This window comes from Peromyscus maniculatus, chromosome 17 (genome assembly GCF_049852395.1).
Source record: "Peromyscus maniculatus bairdii isolate BWxNUB_F1_BW_parent chromosome 17, HU_Pman_BW_mat_3.1, whole genome shotgun sequence".
Lineage (NCBI taxonomy): Eukaryota > Metazoa > Chordata > Mammalia > Rodentia > Cricetidae > Peromyscus > Peromyscus maniculatus.
The window spans coordinates 35,102,598-35,122,295 of NC_134868.1; the positions used below are offsets into that span (position 1 = coordinate 35,102,598).

At 36.6% G+C, this 19,698-nt stretch overlaps 1 protein-coding gene across 1 annotated transcript in view; it reads left to right on the forward strand.

The window, feature by feature from the left end:
- The window catches only part of Sgcz (sarcoglycan zeta), a 1,022,364-nt gene that overhangs the window by 645,118 nt on the left and 357,548 nt on the right, over nucleotides 1-19,698 (forward strand). The window lies entirely within an intron of this gene.

Sequence of the window (19,698 nt, forward strand, 5' to 3'; positions counted from 1 at the left end):
ATTGTCATTTTCAATTGCAAACGATTCATTTTAATCTTTATAAGTATATACCTTTAAGTTTCCAAAGTGATCACTCATGTTACTTTAGAATTACTTTGATCATATTTAGATTTGATGTGCATATGATATTCATCCTGTTTTTTAAGGCTGGAAAATTTAGATTATAATAATAAAAGAGAAGTTTGAACAACTTCCTATGTATTTATATAATAAACATTAATCAATGCTTGTTACACTTGAACAACAAAGAAAAGACATTTTTAAACTTTAATATGCTAAAACATAACTATTTGGATTATTCTTGATATGTTTGTGAGTCCATGTTTATCTTTATTTGACTTCTAAGCCCTGGACATTCTCCAGTGATGAAAGGATCATGAATTACAACTGACCTCCCAAGGTCAACCATTCTTTCTGAGCTTATGCTTGGAATATAGAAGATAAAACACAAATGGACCAGAAATGAAATTATTTTATGATTAGTAATAGCTTAATAGCAAAACGATTCTGGAATTTACTGATGAGTTTGGTTTCACATTACTGAATGTGTATAATAAATCTATGAATATGACTTAAATAAGAAAAACTTGTCTTAGAAATGTCAAGCTTAGGTCAGTTTACATTTTCAGACTGAAATCCTAAACATTTCATGCTTCCTTTTAAGCCATTCTGTTGTGTCTTTATCACACAGTTCAGATACCTTTATAGTCAGGTAGGTTTATCTGCTACTCACACTATTCTTATTCTTATTTTCTGTGTTCTCAAGGGTAAATCTAAAGTTGGCTGCTGTGACCTCATTGATTTCCATGTATCAGACTGGTTGTTTATTATTTTTTAAACTTTACTAGATACTGATTTATCAACAACAATGAAAATCCCTTTATGACTTTGTTAACACAGTGTTCTACCCTAAAAGAGAATCTCAAAGTGGATAGAGCTAAGCATCATGTCACAGTGTAGGGTGTTGCCCACATGTGCAGAAGAAACTTAGGTGGGCAGGTGGCCTAACCCACCACCCAAGAGAAATAAAGTTTCAATTCATAGTCCAAGAAACTATAGCAATGGAGAAAAAAGTGAAGTCAGGAATAATTCCATTTGTTCTGAGACATTGCAGGTGTTGAAAATAGACACAAATTATAAAGAGAAAACCTGGGAAAGCAGGAAGCTGACGTGTTTTTATTCTTTTCTTAATAAAAAAAAACAAGTATACAAGAAACATAATTAGAAATTATTTGAAATATATGGTCTTGGATCAAGGCAAGGAATTCTGTAAGAGGTGAGCTGCAGAGATAAAGTTTACTTCTGAGATTCATTGGCAATGAATCCAAAGCACACCATTGTCCATTGGCTGGCTCAGTTTCTCCTGCTGTTTGGGAAAATTTAGGTGAAGTTTGTATCCTATACTCTGTTTGTACTTTCCCTGATATCTGCATTATTGATTGATTTATTGCATGGTAAGTGACACACTCATACCTCAAAAAAAAAAATTCTCTTACTTTCTATTCTATACCAGCTAAACTAGTGTATGCTAATGGCACTGTACTGTTTCCAACATTATTTTCACAACAATTTAAAGCCAAATAAAACCAAACATTTTATATGTGTATATATACATATATATATACATACATATATATATATATATATATATATATATATATATATATATATATATATAAAGTATTGTGTATTGCATCTACAAATTATGGGACCTGATCAAGGTGTGTTCTTTTATTATAAAATTTTGAAAATGAAATGTAATTATAATAAAATTGGTATGTATGTATAAGTATTTCCCCATATAGTGTGAGATTGGAATAAAAATAACAACTTAAATATCTTTGAATGAAAGAATAAATAATATTTTTAACTATTGAAATGTAATAGTTTGGTTTCCTCTATCAAAAGCCATCTGTCAAGGTTTATGAATGAGCAGGTCAGCTCTGTCATGCTAGAAACGCTTGCTTCCATGCAGGGGTCCACAATGCAGGAATGTTTAGCTTCAAGCCAGGTTAGTTTCTAGAACATATTTAAATTAATTAGAAAATATACTAACCATATAATTACATGGCTGCATGCCTCACACTCCTAGGACATTGCCCCATGCTGTCACAGAGGCCTACAAAGCCATTCCTGAGTTGTAAATGTAAGAATCACCTGTGTTTTCAATATTCTTATAAGCCTTGGGGTTTCAGTCACCCACAGAGCTACATAATTTGAGCCCCAGTTGGCCCAAATTTAAATGCCAGTGTATGGCAACATAGTCTTGGGGTTAATGAAAAGTGATTGTGTTCTTTTTTTTCCCCCACATGGTTTTATTTTCATTTGCTGTATTTTCCTTAGCTTCTTTTTAAATCTTGATTTTTACTTATTTTAAAATGGAAAACTGTCCTTTCGTTAACTACTGAGCTAGTTGGATATAGTCTTATGCAAACAAAGTTATGATAATATTTCTAATTACCAATCTACTCTAATATACTTATTCATAATCTTCAGAGATATTCAGAGTTTAAGTCACTGAATATTGTTGCATTCTTAAATAGATTAAGGTAAATACAGTTGAGATCACTCAACTAATTTACATTTCTCTTACATAGAGCAGTAATAAATGAATATTATGTTTTGCTACAACAGCATGTGTGGATCTCTTTACCCAGTGTCTACCAGATATAGTTGTTATACTTTGACAAAGGACACAAATAATGTGTAAATTATTTGGGGAGTCTTATTGGTCTATACATAATGTATTTCATTTTCTTTATAACTGCTACCTTCCATTACATGGGGATATGCAGCTGTAAACATCCTTTATTTGAGCAAGGTGGGCATGTTATTGTTTTCAAAATATTATTTTTTCAGCACAACAAGGCTGTCTAAGAGCATGTTTTCTGATGTTGCTTAAATTACATCACTGTGACTAGTACTACACATGGTCCATGTGATTGATATGACCTTATTAACTCCTGATTCTCATTTTGTGACAAATAAAATCATTCTGCTTATTGAGATGTCTAGTAGTAAAAAGCCAAGAAAAAGGGAAATGAGTTAATACTGCAAGGTGAAAAGAAAAAGAGAGATAAAAATAATAATTTCCTGGCTATGAGAGTTAATAATAAAAGGACTGAGACAAAGTGGGGAATTTGAAGCTCACTCTTCCATGATCAGTGGAATCCAAGTACGAGGATTTGTTGATGTCAATCAGTTAATTGGTATACCTTTTGGTTCAATATGAATCAAGGATCCTAATAAGTCTATCCATCCAGTCATTCAGCTGAGGCAATGCTCTTCTTGGTTCAGATCCTATTCTAAGTAAATCAACTTTGTATTTGAAAACAGAAGTTTATGTAACCATGAAGTATTTATTGTAATAATAATGACAAAGAAAGTTGCTGATTCACATCTCATGCAATATAACTTGATAGGATATGTCAAGTAGAGTAATGGGGTATGGGAAAAGTTTGAAAGGTAAATGGGGGGATGAATGTGTTTATAATATATTGTATATATGTAAGAGATCATCATTAATAAATAAATATTTTTAAAAGAATGAGAATACAAATGCCATGTACTAAGTGAAAGGGAATCATAAAATCATGAATTCTACGACAGAGAAGCTAACAATGCTCTCTGTTGAAAATAATTAAGTTAAACAGCTAATGTAGGCTATTCAAATACATACCTGAAGAGTGATATGATTAGTTGAATGAACGTTGGCTGAAAGGAAGTCCTAAGGGAAAGAGGTTTGAGTATTTTAGTCATTTTGAATGAAAGGGGAACTGCAGAACCCATCATTCAAACATCTATATATTGCTAGGGTCATTTTCCAAATATCACATCTCTCTAGACGTTTAGTATATACTCAAATCATTCTTATAATGATAGACTGTTAAGCCAAGTTACTGCAGGGGACCATTTTTAGTATCCTCAGAATTTGATGTAGTCTCCTGGTATTTAAGTTCTAACCCTACATTCTAGTTCCATTATTTTAATGGATATGAGTTTATTGTTTTATATATATATTTAGTTTATTTATTATTAATTTATTAATTCATCAATATTTTATATACATGTCTATAGAAAATTTTAATTACATTTTTCTTTAATGCATAAAAATCAGGATAGATAGGGAAAACATTTTGCAGAAAATAAATTTCATCCCTTACTTTTCTTCATTTCAAATATTAAACATTATATAAATCCAAGATAACCATTTTTTTTTCAGGATGTTTTTTCATGTAATGATCATAGGCCAGAGAGTCGTTTCTGCTTTCTCTGTCACATTGATTTTTTTAAAGTTATTTTTCTGAAGTTCAGATTACACTGATTACCCATATTTATTCATGAAAATATCTCTGAGTTTTAAATCACATGTTTTTTGGTTTTTTTTTTTAATCACAGTTAAACTATCATCTCCTATCATGTCATTCTGGAGACCAGTGATCTTTTGTCTTCATCATTAGCCTAGTGACATTTTTCAGTATTCTCATCAATCTGTCTAAGGCTAAATACACTTACAATATGCTCTCACTAGTTATTATGTCCTTTCAAAACTTATTTTCATATAGTCTCCAAGGTCTTTCAATCAAATCACTTTTAAGTAAAATTTTCTATCTTCTTTTAACTTTTATTATTATACCTAGTATGTAAAGATGAATACAGATGTTGGAAGTTGACATTTGAAATAACCACAGGTTTAATTTGTTTTATTATTTTTCTCCTTACCATAGTCATTACAATTAGTGGGTTTATATCATTGTGTTCCCTACACTCTAGACACAATATAACTTTTACAGAACAAAAAGTGCTTATTCCCTGAATGGATAAAATACAATTTCTTTATTTACTGTTGTAAATTTCTTAGAATAAATCTCCTATGTTTATTCATCCTCTTAAAAATAGGTTTACTTAGTAATTTTGTTGTTTGGTTGTTTAATTTCCCATCACAAATAATGATCCTACAAACCTCCCAATGGACCACTATGGATGGTAGGTACACAAAAACCATGCTCACTGAATTCTGTGGCTCAGTAACAAGTGCAACAACTTTGACATTTAATGCCAAGTTTTGTTCCCAAAGTGACTGGGGTTTCTTTGATTGTCATTACCAACTTAACCTTTTACAGACAAGGACCAGGTACACAAACCTTAAACTTAAAAATCAGATCAGATGCCTTTTTTCATGGAGACTCCTGTTATTTCTGTCTATTTTTCTCTCCCTTTCTGTCACAAGTATTATTTTTTTTAATCCATACTTTATATATAAGCTTATCCTTGTGATGGGATTTAACATGTATTGAACAATTAATGACTGTTGATCTAAATACACTTATCTTTTCTGCCATTATCACCTGTTCCATTCATAGTAGAGGACACTAAATCTCAGAATATAGTCAAAGTGCCTTCTATTGGGTTCTAACAGCTATTTAGAGTGTGTTATATTCAATCTATGGCTGAACATTTGTGATTCAAAATTGTCCAATTTATGTTTCAGAGAAATCTCACATTTAATGTTTTTATTTTTTTCTCAGTAAAACAGAAATAAAAAATTTAATTTAGAAAAACTACTTCAAATTGCAATCTGTTTAGTGTTAGTTGGAATCTCCTCTCCTTCTGTTTACAAAGGGCATAACTCTAGGACTTTCTTTCAGTTAAAGTAACTACTTTCTGTGGTGGGAAAATAAATATGGTCATTATCTCCCAGAACTCCAAAATACATAAGGGATATAATTGTCAGTGAAAATAGAGTTCTTTGAATGTCCAGTTATGAGCTGTAGATTCCAATAGTAAAAACTATGAACATGAGACTTTCCTTCACACACACACACACACACACACACACACACACATTGTATTTTATTTAAATTCAGATTTTTTTTTTAAATAACACTGCTTCTGTCTTGACAAAAGACGAAGTAATTATCTCCATAGACTCACAGATACTGGTAAATTATACAACTCTCTGGATCCTTTGTGTTGTTGTTTGTTCACAAACCCTCTAGAAATATGAAATTTGTCTCCAGATATTAAAGATGATAACTATGGTTCTAGACTCCAAACTCCCCCTACTAGATCTTCTACCTGCCAATTACTATCAACACAACCACATCAACTACCTCAACATCTAGAATCTAAAATGAATAGCTGGGATTTCCTAATCCCATCATCACATCAATGCTAAGACTTTTTAGGTGGTTTTGTTGATCTAATTTATTCTTATGTACATAATATTTGTGAATTTTCTCTATGAATTTGATTATATCTGAATGATAAAATGGCACACACATGCAAACATACACTAAACATGCCATATTTCACTAAGCATGGCCTAATTCCTAGTCACCTCCCAGTGAGAGAACTTTGAGAAGTGTCAATAACAGTAGAGTAACAGTAGAAGCATGGATCCCAAAGCCAACCTTTTTTTTTTTCTTTTTCTTTTTTGTTCAGACTCTGGTGCATCTATCCATTTATTTACTTATTTATCTATCATCTATCTATCTATATCTATCTATCTATCTATCTATCTATCTATCTATCTATCTATCTATCTGTCTGTCTGTCTATTTATTTCCTGTGTTATCCTTAAATTGTGGCTCAACTTTCTACTTTATGGAATGGATGTAATATTTTTGAATCTTGCCCTAAATTGTTGAATAAATCACAAGTAAGAACCAAAAGTGCTTCAGAAGTATGACACTAATAGCTTTGTCTGAATTGGATATTATTATTGCTTTTATTCATTTTCTTTTGACCCATCCTGAAAGATATAGGCTAGACCATTTGAATTAACTTAATCCTTCCTAATGTGACTGAGAATGACATAATCCAAGGAGTATAGATTGACCAGAGTCAAGGGAAGATGCTACATTTGGCATGGGATATCTGAGGGGGAAAAAAATATATGTACACTATGTCTGTTAACTTTATTCCTCTAAGACAAAATTCCACCTACACAGTTACAGGTCCATCAGGCATTCAGGGCAGGAATAAATCTAGATACACCAAGGTCTTTGTCTGTCTACTTTATTTCTCTGGGATGAAATCCTGTCTACATAGCTTCAGTTCAGTCCTGACATTCAGTTCCTCTTCGTCCCTGTCCCCTCTTTTACTGCCCTCTCATCATCCTGCTAACAACTAAGCTCTTATGCTTCCAGCCTCATCTTCATCCTCTGTTTCTTTGCCCTCCATCTCTACTTGCTCTCTACTCCTGGCTCTGATGAACTCTACAAGAGTTCTGCCTTACCATCTACAGAACTTCTGTGTTTTCCCCTTCTCCCTGGAGATGCTGTTCTGTCTGCCTCTACAGAAAAAACAAAAACAAAAACAAACAAACAAAAACCTGTTTCTTCTTCCCCTGGCCATGCTTTTCTTTTCCTCCTCAGGAATGTTGCTCCACCCTATCTTCCACCTTGATATGTAAAAAACTCTTTCATTCTCAGTCAATTGCTCTAGAGAGCTACTAAGCCTCAAGGCAATGGGATGGTCTGAGCTTCATTTGCACAAGAAACAAAACTGTGCATCTATCTATCACCTGCCTGGCTTTACCTTGGTGACCTTATCCAAGTACTGGCCCAAGCAGGAAGGTCACACACTTATTCTATGGGAATTGTGAACACAAAAAATTCACAACAAGGCACAGCTGAATATTAAGCTGTGTAACACCACATAGTCCATACTAGATGGCTTCCCACTTGACTGACCCATGGCCTGATCAAAGTATAGTTTTAATACACAGCTGGACTTCTTATAACATATTCCTGTGGCTCACCACAAGGGAGGATAAAAGAATTTCTGTGAATGCATGTGTGTAAGTAAGTAAATGAATACATTTATCTAGTTGGTACTGATGATGTTCTTAAGGGTTAAAGCTAAGGTTAAGGCTTTGCATCCTGAGGCTATGATTGGCTACTTATCAGGGTGACTTTTAACTACTCTTGAGTTCCAGATTCTTCATCTCTTAGAGAGTGATAACACTATTAACTGAACAACATGAGACCAAAATGAGCCATCTTAGAAATAAGACCAAAATGCTTTCACCCTAAAACTAAGGCCTAAGATTTCTCCTTTTGAGAATAGGCCATTAGTTACTGAAACCAGTCAGTTCAGATTCCAGAAACCAGGAAGTGTAAAAGTACAGAGTCACAAGATAGTCACGAGGTAATGCCTGCCGGACTATGGAATGTCCTCTCCCTGGTTTCCAAGGTAACTGACCACAGAAATGCCCCCCACCGGAGGGCAGCCAATGAGAAATGGTGGCAGGCAACCACTCCCTTAAAGGAAGTAATTTCTAGAAGTCCCTAGAAGCGAGCAAATCAGAATTGTACCCGTACTAGCACCCCTAAATGATGTAACCTTGTGACTTTTCCCTTTAAAAACTGAGCTTGCAGATAGGTGGGCACTTCCTCCAGCCTCCACTGCATTGGATGTATTGGACAAAGTCCCTGCCTAGGCTTGTATTGCTTTTGGATATCCAGAATTAAACCTTGCTTTTGCATTCCGGCATGCTCGTCTTTGGTGGTCTCTCTGGGGGTCACGATAAGGAAGAGGAATGGTGACTTGAACTGTTTCATGGATCTCTCTTCACTCTTTGGGGATGCCCAAGATTGTAGTCTGATCCCCGTTTGTTATTTTAATTTTTTATTTTTTTTTTTCTCGGCTACAGCCATGGGACAAAGGGGCAGATACATTGGCGGATAGGGGCAGGCACCGGTAAACCTGGACACATAATAGAGTTACTTTATCTCCAAGCTTTCTGCTAAAGTTCTAAACCCTTCCCCTTCCCCACTTCTGCATCTCCATGTGCAACCTTTTCTGTCTGACTTCCGCTGGCGGTGGGCAGGCTCAGGTGGGCGGGCTTGGGTGGTTTCTACAACTCACCCTAACTCACCTTAACCCCACCCACCCATTCTCAAACTGCCTTGAGAAGCACAGATGGGTCTGGAAGCTGCTAAGATCCAGACAAATAAGTTTACAATAATCAGGATGGCTCTTAAGCCAAAAAAATCAGCTTATAGTTTCAGAAAAGTCTTCCAAAAGCTGTCCTTAAGCCATCAGTCATCAGGAAAAAAAAATTCAGGACATGGAGTAAAATCTGTCTCTTGTTCCCCAGACCTCCCTGACTAAAACTTAAGCATCTGGAGAGCAAGGCTCTTGACCCCACAGGCAAAAGAGTCGTCTGTGGCATTTAAGGTGTACCAGGAAAGAGATAAAAGCCCAAAAACAAAATTGCCAAGTGCTGGCAATCACTGACTCCCAAAAGCTGAGGCTAGTGAATGCCCTGCTAGGCCATCAACAACCTTGTTAAAAGTGCCACCTAGAAAGACAGTGAGTCAGCTGACTGCCCCCAGGCACCAAGATGCATGGGTACATCAAGCTAAGACCTCCAGCAGAACTAGGCTTGGCTACAGATGCAGCAGGGAACCCAGAAAGCAGCAGGGGAGCAATCTGTTTCTTTTCTTGGGGACACCAGAGACACTGACTCAGTCCTGGGAGTTTTGGGATGCCACCTCTCCTTTATTGTCGGGTACAGAGGACAGCCTTACCACCTCACCAGATATAATTGTACTTTCAGAATTACTTAATAAAAAAAGATTTCCACCTAAAATAAGAGCTCATTGCTTCACTCCAGATCCACTGCCTGTGTTTCTCATGTGCATACAGACAGGGCCCTGATCTTTGCTTTGTCCCTAATTCCAAAAAAAATAAATTCTCATGCACCACAAGCTTTTCTCTTCCCAGTTCCCTGTTCTAACTCACTGTTCAGGTGATGGTACACGACCACCATAGAACCAGAGTCCAGAGATCATCAAAGAAGAAACTGTAATAGCTAAAAGGTATTTACACCCCCAGACCCAAAAGCGTCTGGGCACTACAAAAAGACTTTAATGTAAACATCTATTACTATGAGATGCTTTTAACAATTGATCACCTGTGTCCTAGATGGTAGACTAGTAAAGGAAACAGGTGCTTTAAAATAATCTGTCTCTGATAAAGCTTAACATGTTTCAAAATCCACAAGGGCAGGCCGGATCTACCTCAGATAAATGCCAACTCCAAAAATAATAATGATTCTTTTATCTCTCTTAAGTTTTTTTTTTTTCCTGTGTCACCAGCATCTAGTCAAACAGAAAGTTCCCAGCCACAGCCAAGAGGGAAACATGTCTCCAGAGCAAACAGATGACAGACAGCATCCCACAATGCCTGTCTACCTCAGAAAACTCCCTTTCTCCATTCCCCCCAGAGCCAACCAACGCCCAAAAGTCTGCTAGAAGCAGTTTTTGAGAGGAACAATGCCCCTAGTCCCATCTACCTGCTTTTTTTTTTTATAAGGGCAAGTCTGGGATGTAAGGATTTGGTTCTTAATTACGTCATCAACCTTTTGATGGCTTCCCACCCTAAAAAGCAGGTGGGCTCTCTGTGTGCTCTCTGTCTCTCTCCTTTCCATTCCTTCCTCCTGTCAGCCCCCCCTTCCCCCTCGCCCCCTCTCTCTCTCTCTCTCTCTCTCTCTCCCCTCTCCCAATAAATCTCTAAAAAGGTAGCCATGGCTATGATTCTTTCAATCAGCAGGCTCCTCTGCTGGCATGGCCCCCACGGGCGGCGACCAGCCTTGAGGGGCAGCGCTGTAGAATAAACAGCACAGAATAGTTACCATTATAATTAGGTTGAGATATTGTACTATAAATTAGTTTTAGAATGCTCTGAATTATAGCCTGTAGGGTATACGCTAACATATGAGAGTAAATTTTAAGATGCCAAGAGCTCAGATTAAACAAGCATATAATAGTTTATTTGGCAAGACTGTATGTTTCATCGGCCAGAGATTATTGAATAACATAATATGCAAAACTCTGTCATCGATAGCTTGTAAGATGAAGACTGCTGCTGAAGGTTAATATGTTCTCCCAAGTCACACTGGCTAGAATCCTGTGGTGCATTTTCAAAGTGAGTGTATGCGAGTGAGTAAGGCACCTTGAGCTGTGGAAGTCAGAGGGCAGCTTTAGGGACATTGTTTCAACTTTCCAGTTTATGCGGTTTGCATCTCCTTTGCTGTTAGTAAGCCTCAGACTAGCTGGCCCTCAAGCTTCTGACCAGTTCTCCCGTCTCTTGCTCTCCTCTTACCGGTAAGAGCGCTGTATTCCAGATGCAAGCGGCTGCGTCTGGCCTTTTACTTGGCAGGGAACTCAGGCTTCTAAAACCATTACCCAGTTCCAATACTTAGTGTGGCATAAGGTCCAATGTATGCATAAAATTTTTCACTCATTAATACCATCTTTACAGAATATACAGTGATTTTCAGAAAGCACATTTTATCCTCCTGACTGCAGTCTAAGCTTTGGACTGCTTGCAGGGTCTGTTCCTGGGTATTAAGAAGTTGCCATGAGACCCCTCTGAAGGTTAGTTGGGACTATGGAGTTCTGTGAAACTTTCTGCGCTGTCATTTCCAGTTTCCTGATCCATTCTTCAGTGCATGGCCCAAGGTGCTCACCAAGGAGTGAGGTGGAGCACCACCTTCTGGAGAGAGGCTGTGCTTCTGCGGGTGAGTGCCTACAGCCGGCAGCTGCACGGCTGAAGTGTGGTCTGTGGATTTATTACAGAGTTTATGATAGTGAATGATTTAGTTAATGTGGCAAGACCGCTTCCATTATAGCCCTCTGTTTCCACCTCCTCATAATTTTCTGACAAATTGTCCCTCTCAGATGAAATCTTTCATGCTTAGTTTTAGCCCAGCAGTACTTTTTTTTTTTTTTTTCACTGACTTTATAAAGAAAAATTTAGTCATTTTTACCCAAATTCAAACAACTCCCAAGTGGCAGTAAATTTTTTTTCTTGAAGTGAGCTATAAAAATTCTGTCATAAAAGTAACCATAAACAAATGTACCATGTGAAATACAAGGGTCTAGAATATCAGGTGTGCTTCAGGAGAGCAACAAGAATGAAGAAAGCCATTTAGAGCCCACCAAGATGGCTTAGCAGTAGAGGGACTTGCCACCAAGCCTGAGGCCCTGAATAAGATCTGCGGGGCACACATTATACAAGGAAAGAGTCAACTTGGCAAACTGTCTCTAGCACACATAAGTAAGCCCTTGAGTGCGCGCGCGCACACACACACACACACACACACACACACACACACACACACACACACACAGTGGAGAATAAAATGTATTTTGAATGATCCCCAGAGCAAGCCTACTGTTTTCCAGAGAGTGGCCTCAATCAAGGCAGTGAAACACATGCGGAACCGAACCGTTTCCACAATAAGTTACTGTAGTGCCTATTTCGTATTTCAAGTAAAAACAGAGGTAGTACTTGGCATACGGCTTTGCATGGGAAAAAGAAGAGAACTGGGTAGATTACAGTGTCCGTGTTATAAAGTCAATGAGCTTTAAATGTTTCCATTTGTCTTTTTCTGCTTTGACAATGTAGAGTAGAGCTCAAAGAGAAATAAACCAGCACACACTGAACCTGAATCATTTGCAAAACTGTGTCAAATAAGTTTTGAATAGAGAACACACTCTATAAATCAGGCCCAACTGGATTAGGAAGCATTTGTTATGATTTTGAATGCATAGCCTGTATTTTCAAAATCATTTTATTTGGCTCCTGGCTTTAGGCAATTTTATTTTGAAACAACAAACTTTGGTCTATTTCATTCATAGGCAACCTCTCATCAATTTAATAAGTAGTCCATGACAAAATAAATGTTGAAAAACAGTGGCAGAAATTAATCTAAATTTAATTGAAATGATATTATATATAAAATTTCACTATTGATATGAAACAGCATACTTTGAGAATTTATGAACCTGATATAAATAATTATTTTTTTAATAAATTTTACTTTTTAAATATAATCTGATACTTTATTCATATTAAAGAATAATTTCATTGAGCTTCATTTGCATTAAGTTTCAAAACTAAAACCTTTAGTTTTGCATAATGATTAGTGGTATTTTATGTAACATTAATGTATTTACTATATTTTGCTAATTTCAACATGAAATGTAAGATTTGGGGAGACAAAGCCAAGAGTATTTTTTAATTTGCATTTAATCTTTATTTATTTATGTATCTGTAAATTGGGTGAGTGGCATCTTCATGGGCACCTTATGGCAGTCAGAGGGCAACTTCAGGGAGCAGGCTCCCTTCTTCTGCCCCCAGTACCGAAGGCAGATCTCTAGCAGTAAGGATTGAACCACAGCTTAGCTTTTTCGTTGTCTGTTTGTTTTTGTTTTTTTCTTTCTTGTGAGTTATCTTGCTCACCAGAGAAATATACCTTTTATTCACAGAATTGGTAGCTTTATTCACTTCTTCACAGTATTTCAACATAACAATCAACTGAATCTTGGGATATCACTTAAGGGAGGTAACATGGGATTATTTGCCATTTAAGCTAAAAATGCAATCCTCTTATAATAATCACCCTCTAAAAACCATACTTTGATGTTGCTTTTAAACTTAATGATAAAAATGCTATTATTATTACATAAAGAAATGGATGCATGAATTTCTTATTGCTAAAAGCTAGGAATGATTTAATTATTAACAATGTAATGCATGCCATTTAAATTTTTCATAACACCATTAATCAATGCATGGCAATTGTCATATTAAAATACTACTTACCACTCATTCAGAAGTGCTTGCTTCTATATGACTAACACAATGTTAAGAGGATGACATAAGTTGGCAATTGCCCATGCAGTTAGGTAGAAAGCATGCTTACCTGGTAAACATAGGAAGATAAGTGTTTATCCATATGAATGCCTCTATTAAACATACTTAAGCACAGTGGCCATTGATGCATTATGTTATCTGTACTTAAGGTAACTCTTTGTTTCAGTTACTATTATATTATTATATTCATAAGTTAAATTAACTTATGCAAAAGCATGCAAATACCAAAGGGTGCCACTAGAATGTGAACACAGAGTTGACATGCTATTTCTTGTTTGCATTTCATTAAATAGATCCAAGATTACTTCTTATGAGGCAAGAAACATTAAAAATCCGATCATGCCAGCCTTAAATATCCAGGTTTTTCAGTGACTCAATATCATTAAAGTGGTTAAAAATGAAGCTATATTTCTTAAGACATCTAGTTTCATATAACATAGGTTTGAACAACTGTTAAAATGTGCATCGTTTCTCCTGTTTACATTCTTGCCAGCTGTATCGAAGAGTTTCTCTCCCTTCACCAGCTTTCATTTTCCTGACAATAACTGTGAAGCATGAGATGAAACAGAATCTCAAATAATAACGACTTGCATTTTCCTCGTGGCTAAGGATGCTGATCATTTTTTTCAAACATTTTTGGTCATTTATTTTTCTTCTTTTTAGAATGGCCTTTCTGTTTCACTAGATTCTTGACTGACTACATGTTCTTCTGGTTTTACTCTTTTATTTTTGGAGTAATAAACAGATTCTAGACAATAATCCTGTGGCTGATTTGGTAGGAGTTGGCAAAGCTGTTCTAACATACTCTAGGCTGTCTTTTTACTCTGCTGATCACTTTTTCTGCTTGGTATAAACTTCTCAATTGCATGCAGTATCATTTGTCAGTTAGCACCTGCATGAACTCAGAAGAGCTTTCTATTTTGCAAGGCAGGCAAGACGACTATCAGAGTCTAAATGGGGAGATAAAGGCAGACAGTTGAGAGTGGGGATGGACGAGAACTATGTAGAATGGCATATATGTATGAAAACCCACAGTGAAACATTACCTTGCATACAAACTTCAAAAAGTTAATTTCATAATTATTCTACTTCATAGTCAAAAATATTTACAATTCTTCAGTGTGGACTAAGCTAGACATAGAATACCTAAACCATAAATAATTTTGGCTCTCAGTCATAGAGGCAATGAGCTAAAATTCTCAGGACCATGATGTGTTCATTTTAAGCATCATGGTGTTTACTTTAATTTACAACTCAGTATTATTTTTTATAGGAAGAAGTTGAAACAATCAACAAAACTTTCATTTCCAGTTGGCTATCTTCTGATTGCCTCATGTTAGCATCTTGAAGTGAGAGAATATTGATATGTTCTGCAATTAAAATATTCAACCACCATGTGTGATTCAGTCTCTTGGTTAAATAAAAAAAAATCCAGGAATAGGAGGTAATATCATTCTGCAGTATGACCTGGTTTACACATCTGCTGCTTGCCACCATTTTCTCTAATTCGAATTTTATCTATTTTGATCAAAGTATAGCAAAATTATTTTCTTATTAGCTTCTAATATATGTTTATTTTTTCATAGTAACTTTAAAAACTAGTAGGAGATGATGTCTTAAGTTTTTTATAGTCTAAAAGAATCCAAGGGTCTCAAGACCATTTGTAATAGTTTCCATCTTTTCTGAGATTTGGGTTTCCTCTGAACATTTGCCTACATAGTTCTCATTGCCAGTACCTATTTAAGTCATGGTTCTTAGAAGGCTTCTTGAGTACCAGCTTCCCTCATTTAATAGAAGACATGTACACTTCCTACTTTACAATCCTTTTCATTATTTCAGGTTCTCAAAAGAAACAAAGCCAATCAGATACAGAGAGCCATCAAGAGGAAAAGAGGTTTGTAAGACACAGACTCACATGCTTATGCAGGGGAGACTGGGAAATCCAGTCTTGAGGATTAATCCTCTGAATTGAGAATCAGCTAAGAATGGATATCACAGCTTCCTCTTGAGGAGCACCTGCTTGTGGGACTCCTTTTGAGGGATTTGCTCAGGTACCCATTCTGTTTCGTTTATGATCTTAACTGATTAGGGGAGGCCCAATTACCTCTTCCTGCCTGCCTACCTTCTGCTCTGATGCTAGGTTTTCCATCCTGTGGCTAGCCTCCTCAAGCTGGGTTTAGTTGCTCTGCTGGCTGCTCCCCTGCATTCCAATTGTTCCATTCTTACTCCACCTTTCCCAGTATGTTAAATTTACTTCTTTATGTTGTATTTACTAGTACTGTATGGTGGAGGTCCTGAAACCGAAGCCTGCATGTTATTTCTATTTACTTTTCTGTTGTCAATACTTTTAATATAGTTCAACACAAGTTTGTTGTTCAGTATAACCATTTTAAAAATTGCCTCAACTAGACACTGGCATTGCACAGTGACCTGCTGTAAGTAAGACTGATGGATACAAATTTGGGCTGGGGATAAATTGAATCACTTTGCAGTTATAACTGTAATGAAAGAGAATGTGTACAAGATGTAACATTTTTAGTTATAATTTTAAAACATTGATTAAATAATTATCGTGGAAGACAACACAAGCTTAGGACAAGGAGTCAGTTGCTTCTAACTAGATCTGACCTGAAGGCCTCTTTCCTGTGGTCTAGCTCCCATGTTACCAGCACACTATGTGAGATGCCAAGGGAGGAACACAGTCAAACAATGAGATAACACTAATGCAACACAACAAGGACCAGCATGACAAGACATCATTAAAGAAACAATAAAGGACACTCACACGCTGGTGGTAACCAACAGCCATCGAATGGGACTTACGGCCCATTCAACAGGGGCCAAGTTAGGCTTGCCTAGGACTACGAACGTCATGGATCTTAGAGAAGAATCTAATTCCACCACTTTGCTAAAGCTGTGTAATTCCTTACTGCATTCTAAATCTCATCCTGATACCCACAGAAAGGTGCAGCTACCACACAGCTTCAAAGAAGCCTCACTTTATAGCAAATGGAGATCATAATGAAATTCACAACTGGGCACAATGCAGAGATCAAAACATAGTAGGGTGCTCCTTCCCCAGTGTGTACATCACATCCCCAATGTATACACTACATCTTCAATGTATATACCACATCCACAATATATATATATACCACACAATGTATACACCACTTCCCCAGTGTACAAACCACACATCCAATGTATACACCACATCCACATTGTATATACCATATCCACAATGTATATACTACATCCATAATATATACACCACAGCTTCTACATGTATGGCTTAGGGAAGATTGTGCAAGAGGGTTGGAAAGATGATAAGAGGCAGAATTATGGTGATATTTTATTTGTATTAAAATGTTATTTGTATGTTAATAAATAAAGTTGCCTGGGGGTCAGAGCTATTAGCAAGCCATAGGAAAGCAGGGCGGTGGTGGCATATGCTTGTAATCCCAGCACTTGGTAGGCAGAGCTAGGTAAGTCTCTGTGTGTTCAGGGATACAGCCAGTATTGGATACACATGGCTTTAATCTCAATACCAAAAATAGAAAACTTGGAGGTCTATACAGACAGGCCATGACAAGGCGGCCATGTGGTTGGGTTTACAACCAATGAGAAGGCAGAACAGAAACTCTATATAAAGACTTTAACACAGGAAGTAGCTCTGGTTCGGAGAGGTAGGACCACCGCAGGAGGAAGGGTAAGGTATTAGCTCTTAGCTCTGACCTCTTGGCTTTCTTCTTTGCATTGGTTCTGTGTTTCTTATTTAATAAGACGGTTGGTTACATCTATACAGAATACCAGGAAGTCAGCAGTGAAACAGTATCTCAAAAATGTCTGCAAACACAATACCAGAACAATGGGTATGTTAATAGCAATGCTAATGTTGAAAGAGGCAAATTTTACTATGTTATGTACATTGTGGATGTAGTGTATACATTGTGGATGTGGTATATACTTAGTGGATGTGGCGTATACATTGGGAATGTGGTACATAAATTGTGGTGTGTACATTGAAGATGTGGTATATACATTGAAGGTGTGGTGTATACTTTGGGGATGGGGCACCCTACTATCCCCATTTCTAAAGAAATACCCACAGATAACTAATGACTGCTAGGAGAGGGAAACTTAGCCTCTCCCTGGGATGAGCCCTGTCCTAGTTAGGGTTACTACTGCTGTGATGGAACATCATTACCAAACACCTTGGGAGGAAAGGGTGTATTTGGCTTTCCCTTCCTCATCACTGTTCTTCAGAAAAGGAGTCAGAACAGAAACTCAAACAGGGCAGGAACCTGTGGCCTCAAGCTGATGCAGAAGCCACGAAGGGTTGCTGCTTACACACTTGTTCCTTCTGGCTTGTTTAGCCTGATTTTTTTCACTTTTTCTTTATTTTTTTTTCCTTTTTGCTTTTTTAAGTTAATGAATGAATGGAGGAATTAATTAAATATTTCCCAGTCCAATCACAGTTTCTTCTCCCTCCCTCCTCTTTTCCATGTCCTTCCCCTCATATTCCCTTCCCTCTCCATCCACTCCTCCTTTCTCTTCAGAAAATGCACATTTCCCATGTATATCCTTGGCCCCTCTGGCTCTCATAATTCTTCCTCTCCCTCTTCCTCGGGATTCCCTGAGGTCCACCTAGTGTGTTTTGCTGTGGGTCTCTGCATCTGTTTCTGTCAGTTGCTAAGGAAAAAACTCTCTAATGACAATGGCCCTATCCCTGCACAAAACTCAAGTCCAAGTAGATCAAAGACTTAACCATAAAACCAGATATACTGAACCTGATAGAAGAGAAAGTGGGAAATAGCCTTGAATGCGTTGGCACAGAAGACAAATTCCTGAACAGAACACCAATTGTGCAGGCATTAAGATCAACAATTAATAAATGAGATCTCATGCCTGAAAAGCTTTTATAAGGCAAAGGATACCTTCAGTAGTACAAAAACAGAAACCTACAGAATGGGAAAAGATCTTCACCAACCCCTCATCTGAGAGAGAACTGATTTCCAAAATATACAAAGAACTCAAGAAACTAGACATCAATAAACCAAATAATCCAATTAAAAAAGGGGGTGTAGATCTAAACAGATATTCTCAACAGAGGAATCTCAAGTGACCTAAAAACACTTAATGAAATGTTCGTTATCTTTAGCCTACATTCTTATAGAACCAGGACCACAAGACCAGGGGTGACCCAACCCACAATGGACTGGCTCCTCCTACATCAATTACTAATTAAGAAAATGCCCTATTGCTTTACCTACAGACCTATTTTATGGGATGTTTTCTTAATTGAAGTTCCATCCTCTTAGATGATTTTAGCTTGTGTCACATTGACACAAAACCTCTTATTTCTTATCCAATAGAAAGTGGTCAGATCTGAAACCATATACCCATGTACAACAAAAATTGGACCCAGAAAGTTGTATTTATATATTTGTGCATGCCATATCCAATATATGCATATATAACAAAAAATAATCAAAGAACAACAAGTTATTAACTTGAGATGGAGGAGCGCAAGAGGGATTGGAGATGGGGAAACCTCAGAGTGATGAGAGAAAAAAGGGAAGAGGAAAGTGATGCAATTCTATTTTAATTAAAACTCCATTATCAAATTTTAAAATATGGAAATAACCATTTATTAATGTACATTAACCACACATATTAGCAAAATTATTCTGTTAAACACATGCAAACAGTATGCAAATATCTATCTAATCACTGCAATTAGAACTTCTCTATCTATATAGCTTCTTTGTAACCTTTACAGGCTTCTTTTCTTGATCCTTATAAAGTAGATAATAGGCTAGTATTAACTGTAGTCATCCCTTACCATACTTACTCCTTTCCCCAACTATGTTTCTGTATTTATTTATCCAACCTCCTCTCTAGTCCCTTCTCTTCTCAATCATTAATACCCATTATTCTACAGTCACATAGACTCTTACAGAAAGTGTCTGATCTATTTCCTTTACAACCTCTAGTTTACATAGCTTTAAAAATTTTACAACA